This window comes from Herpailurus yagouaroundi, unplaced genomic scaffold, assembly GCF_014898765.1.
Source record: "Herpailurus yagouaroundi ecotype Mexico unplaced genomic scaffold, PumYag 530, whole genome shotgun sequence".
Classification (NCBI taxonomy): domain Eukaryota; kingdom Metazoa; phylum Chordata; class Mammalia; order Carnivora; family Felidae; genus Herpailurus; species Herpailurus yagouaroundi.
The window spans coordinates 4,695,767-4,701,766 of record NW_024412747.1 but is presented as its reverse complement, the minus strand read 5'-3'; the positions used below and the strand labels follow the sequence as shown (position 1 = coordinate 4,701,766).

Here is a 6,000-nt window from a genome sequence, read left to right as displayed (position 1 = left end):
CCCCCCCGCCCCAGGCCAGTCCTGTGTGGGAGCCCCCAGCCCCCGCAGCGCAGCTCTGTTCCGGCACCTTCCTCCTGCGTAGAACTCTCTAGACATTGTCTCACCTGTCCTTTCCTCTGGAGAGCTCTGTCCTCTCCTCTGGAGAGCTCTGTCCTCCCCACAGGGCTCAGACGACCTGACTATGAGGTCGCGGTGAAAAGTCAAGAACAAGTTCTTCGAACCCTCTGCTCCGCTAGCCAGTCAAGTGGTTCCAGACAAATGTCTCGAAGAGGAAAACAGGCAGCCAAGCGCGCCAGCGTCCTGAGTCAGCCCCATGGGTCGGCTGACAGGCTGGACCACGGCTCAAGGGTCCGGTTCTGGGCACACGTCCCTCAGCCGGTGTCCAGAAGGAGCACCCTAGGGGACTCACCAGAGGGGCACGTGGTGAAGGACAATGAAACAGGAAGCCCAGACATTCCTGGAAGGACCTCTGCTTTCTACTTCCGCAAGCCTTCTTTCTTCCTTCCGCTCAGATTTTGAAACAGTGCCTTCCAAGTCACGTTGCCATAGGATGAGATGGATCGCCTTTTCCAAGGCACCTTCCCTAGAGATCTCTTGCCTATCCCCAGCAGCCCTGCAAGGGTTCTGACCGACTGGAGAGATAAGGGCACTGAGGCTCAGAGATGCTAAGTAACTTTCCCCAGGTCACACAGCTAGTGAGTGGCAGGGCCAGTTTCGAACCCGGATCCACCTCACCGCAAGGCCACACCACGTCTGCAAAGAGAAGTGAAACGTGGAGCGCGCTCACACTGGGGCCACGTCCATTTATGACAGCGAAGATCTGGGGCCTTGAAGGACTCTGCGCAGCTGTTGGCAACGCTCTGTTCTCAGAACCGAAGCCGTCCCGGACGCCAAACGCTTCGTGGCCCCTTGCGCAGTCCCCGGCACCTCGGAGGCCCCCAGGAACCATGGCGGGTCATGGAATCCGGAGTCAAGGGCTATTTGCGTTAGTTGCTTGGATGTGGCCCCATTCAATAATTCGGTGAGCGGGCGAAGAAACCACATGAAAGAAATGAGCACATCCTTTGGAAGACTGCTTGACAGAATACGACAACACCAAGGCATCAGGCTTCCCCTAAAATTAGAGCCGCCATACGGTACTAATAACACCGTCTGGGCTCTGGCAAAGCGCTGGTCTGGCCGCGTTGGCAGCGTCCCTTCAAGAAGTACCTTGCCACCGCATACCTGGGTAATCACGGGCGTAGCTGTCCGCAAGGCCCTGGCCAGCCCTTGCCCTGCAAGGAGGAAGTACCTTCGCATGGGCTGGGGCACAGCTCAGCACGGGGTCTGCATTGCACGCTTCTGCTCCCAGGGAAGAAAGAACGGCCCTCCTGGTCGCGGGAGGGGGTGGTAGTAAGCCAAGTCGGGAACACTGATCAAAGGCCCTTGTCGGAGCAGGAGGAGGCCCAGCTCAAGGGTTCTGGAGCCTTCTCTTGCATTCAGGCAGGCCGTTTACGCAGCCCCAGGCCACAGGTATCTGCACCAGCCTCCGTGGCCCTTGAGTTTGGAAACCCTCCCAAATCACATCCGGGAACAAGCAAAAGAATTGACCTTGAGCGGTGAGGTTTTGAAAAATATTTCCAATTCAGAGGTTCTCCAGCTCCGTGGTGCATTCGTAATCCCCTGGAGGCTGGGTGAAAACAGATTGTGGAGGCTGCCCCCAGGGCTTCTGAATCTGTAGTCCTGGGTGGGGCCCAGGATCCACATCTCCTAAGCCCCAGAGGAGCTGCTGAGGCCGCTGTCCCAGGAGCCACACTTTGGGAACCGCTGTTCTCATTATTTAAAGAGAATGATTTAAGGGCATGAGAACGTTGCTCTGAATAACAAGGATATTATTATCAAATGCCTCCCGTGTGCCAGATACTTCGCTGCCTTTGATATTTACAACACTCCTGCCAAGAAGGAATTAATATCCTGCTTTGCAGACTAGGATTCTGGGACTCGGGAGTTCAGGGACATGCCTAATGTTGCACAGCTAACCACCAGCAGAGTGGAGATTTTAACCGAGGTCAGGGAGACTGGAAACTCTCTTTCTCTCCATCTTCTTTCACTGCCTGTCTGGTGAACCGGGGGCAGGCACTGGAGGGGGGCGGGGGCGGGAGGAAGTTACATGCCAAGCAGGGGCGTCGGGCGTGATGATGGGCACCTGACAAAGCCGTGTGCCAGGCAAGCCTAGAGACCACCCAGCTCGGCCACCTGCAAACGAGTCAGCCCCCCCGTGGAGGGTGTGAGGGTCACGGGCACCAACAGAGGACGTGGACTCTCAGCTGGCCCAGTAGAGAGAGAACACCTATCCTTGGAGAGACACGGTGCCTTCCATGTGAATTACACTATCCCCGAAGATCCTCTCCTGCTGGGATGGGAAGGACGCTTGGGTCCGTGGTTGAGTGCACTTGAGAGAAGAAGGGACCGTGTTGCCCATGTGCCTTTGCCAACTCAGAGAAGGAGAGGGAGGGAGCACAACCACCATTTACTGAGCATCTACTGTGAACCAGACGACTTCTCGTACCAACTGTCCGTTTTAGGGCTAAGGAGACGGAGGTGCAGAGAGGTTAAGTGACTTGCCCCAGGCCGCACAGCAAGCAAAAAAACTGGCAGATGGGACTTAAACTCAGGTGTCCAAGGAGACAGAGCTTGCACTCACCCCCTGACTGACACGCAGGGTCTCAGGTGCAAAGTGGGTCCTAAAAAGTCTGGCTCCTTCATTAGATAACTGCATTAAACTCATCAGACTTCGGCCAGGTTCTTTGGTTCCCAGGGATAACCAGCCTAAACATGAGACTCCTCCCATTAAGGAATTCCAGAAAAGCTCTCTATGGAGTCTCTAGCCTGAATTTCCAACGCCACCTTTTCCCCCAAAAGGTTCTCCCCTAACATGCGAGAACATCCCGACACCTTCCTGCCAGTGGGAGTTTAGTGAGATGGGAGCTCTTACCCGAATCCGTGTGGATTGCAGGTGGGTGAGGCCAGGCCACAGGCAAAGGGACTCCCTCTTTATGTCCTCTCCCTGTCTGCCTTCCAGCCGAGAGAGGGGGCTTTCCTCTCTCTCTCCTGGGCCATGGTGGAATCTGAGCTGGGACCTCAGCTCTGCACAACTTGTAACAGGAGAGAGCCCCCCACAGTCACAAAACACTGATCCAGGCGGAGCAACAATGCAGAACCACGCCTGCGCCCCAACCGCCAACACAACTGTGCATTGTGTTGTCAGGTTCCCACTGGGTGGCGGCCCACCCCCCACCCGACCCCCCTGAAAGGAGCCAGCCAGGCCCTGCACAGACACCCGCTGGGCTCCAAGTCAGCTTCCGCTGCACTGTCTCAGCCGCATATTTTCACAGATGGGTCTCGAGGCGGCCCCCCTCCAGGACTGCGTCTTTGGAAGGCCCTTAACCAGAAAAGCCCTTGAGGGTACACCGGGGTAGGCCTGAGGACATCAACCAGCTCCTGGAGGAATCATCGAGCCAGGCAGCAGAAATGCAAATACCTCCGAGCTTCGGAGTGTAGGGAGAGCCTCCCCACGTCCGTCCATCGGCGCCCAACACAGACATTGTCACATTTCCCTACACTGACCTGATGAGGATTTCTGCCAGCTTAAACGCCCAGGCAACAGCAGGTGGGGGGAGCAGACTCTGAGGCTCACTGTGGCTGCGGTCTCCTACCGCTGAGTATTGTGTCTTGCCTTGTTTGATAACAAGCTGTTGTATGTCTCAATGTAAATACAATCTAAGGCGGCATATGGTTCGCAAGGCATCATTGACGGCTCTCCCCGTGCGCCAGCTTTCTGCTCTGCGAGGCTCGCTGCCCCCACAGTGCAGCCGTCGGGGTCCACCTTCCCTTGGCCTCAATCTGTCTGCCGAGGCTCCCGCTGACGCTAACGGGAGGGAAGCGTGCGGGGCCTGGGGAGACCGGGCTCCGGCACGGGGTGCTAAACGAAGTCAAGCAACTGTCCAAAGTGAAATACTGAAGGGAGTCGGCTGTTCTGCAAGAAGATGTTTTTGGCTAAGGCCGCTTAAAAATGAGACCCAACCAAAACATCTGCGACACCACAGAAACGGGGTATCCTTGCAAAGGACCGCACGACCGTTCAACTTAATCTATTCTCAGTGTGGCGTTAGACGCACCTAACGTCACCAGGCACAGAGCTCAGTTTACGGAGGAGACACATGAATCGCAGGAGTTGTTACGGTCACGCGTTTTCATCGTGAGAGCCTTGGGACCTTCTCAAAGCGTGAGGCTGCCAGGTGATCGGAGGGACTGGGGCCAGCAGGGCCCGGCAAGGCTGGTCATGGCATCCTGACCTGAGAGCATCATGGCTCTCCCTGGTAAGCCTCTGTTACACAGACACCCACCAGAAATGTTGTGTGGGCCTTGCCATCTACTCCCGCCTTTGTTATTTCTTTCTTTTCTTTTCTTTTTTTTACTTTAGAGACAGAGAGAGAGAGAGAGAGAGAGAGAGAGGAAGAGAAAGAGCGGGAAAGGAGCAGAGAGAGAAAGAATCTCAAACAGACTCCATGCTGTTGGTGCAGAGGCCGACACAGGGCTCGATCCCACAACCCTGGGATCATGACCTGAACTGAAACCAAGAGTTGGACGCTCAACTGACTGAGTCTCCCAGGTCCCCCTGCATTCACCTTTTTTTTTTTTTAACTTTGCCCATATGCTCTCTCTCTAGGTGGGAATGTCTGTCTCAACCTGTCAGACCCTCAGGAACGAGAATTTCAAACCCCTTCTCTGTATCTTTTGCTTTGTATTCTCGGGGATTGAGGGAGGCAGGGAAGCTCCCAGGACAACCATCATCAGCCAGGAGAAGGAATCCGGAGTCCAGGTGAAGTTATCGGGTGGATAGAGCTCAGGATCTGGGGGGAATGAAGTTACAGTAAATGGGAAGCCAGGTTAAGGGCACAGAAGGTGAAAGCCAGGTCAGCCGTGCCTCAGACACAGTCTGGATGAAGACCCACGAAGCGGGTTTCTGAGTGTGAAAAGAGGCCCTAATGGTTTAAAAATGCCTGGCCTGTCACCTTCTCACTGTAGTGCCCAGCTGGCTGGTTAACCCTTCATGTCCAGCCTGTCTGCCCTGCCGGACCTACGGCTACAGTAAAGCACCTGATAAACGCCAACAGCCCTGACTGGAGTCCCGCGATTATCTCCCTGTATTTCAGTGGAACGTAATATTGAAATACAATATTTATTTTTTGCTTGCACACAGAATATTCCGGTTCAGCTTTGCAACCAACAACTAGAGAGATGACAACACAGAACCGTAACCACACCTGTGAATTCCACCACAGAAGCACCGTCGGGAATCGGCACAGAGCACCCCCCTTCCCACTACTGGGTGGAGCTAGGCTAACCTGGGGATGAGGGTCTAACACGGGGTGAGAGCAGATGCCCTGTTGCAATCAGGAAGCCCGCGGGGTGCAGCCCAGCCTTGCGATAGCAGGGCAGAAGCATCCCAGAAAGAAAGCGTGCCTCTGTCCAAGGCCTACCCACCATGCAACTTCATGCAAACCACAAAGGATACTTTTATTCCCGGCCGACTGTACAACCTTGACTTCAACTCTAATGCCACACTGCTCCAGGAAGCAACCAGGATAGAAATGAGCCATGAAGCAGGCCAGGCCTCCAGAAAGTGCCCTGTCCAGAACCTCCCACCCCCCAGAAGTGAGCAGGGCAGAGCCACCAGAGGGTAAGAAGAGCCACCAGCCAAGCTGGAAACCCTTTCTGGGATCTTGCTGTGTTTGAGTGCTGTCAACACTCCTGGTAGACTGAGGGGGTTAAGATCCTGTCCTGAGACCCGAGGCTTAGACAGCCCCACACTCACAAGAACAAAAATGTTGCTAATGTTCACACGGCTCCCTCAGCCACTGGGGATCCAGTGCTCAGGGCTGGCAAAGCCTCACTCATCACCCTAATGTCCACTCCTGTGCCCAACACAGCTCGGGCCCCAGGCAACAGCTTCTCCAT

General features: G+C 55.2%; 1 long non-coding RNA gene across 6 annotated transcripts in view; it reads right to left on the bottom strand.

Annotated features, from left to right (window-relative positions):
* LOC121023155 (uncharacterized) overlaps positions 1–6,000 on the bottom strand; it is a 122,921-nt gene that overhangs the window by 45,850 nt on the left and 71,071 nt on the right. The gene's annotated exons all lie outside the window — the stretch shown is intronic.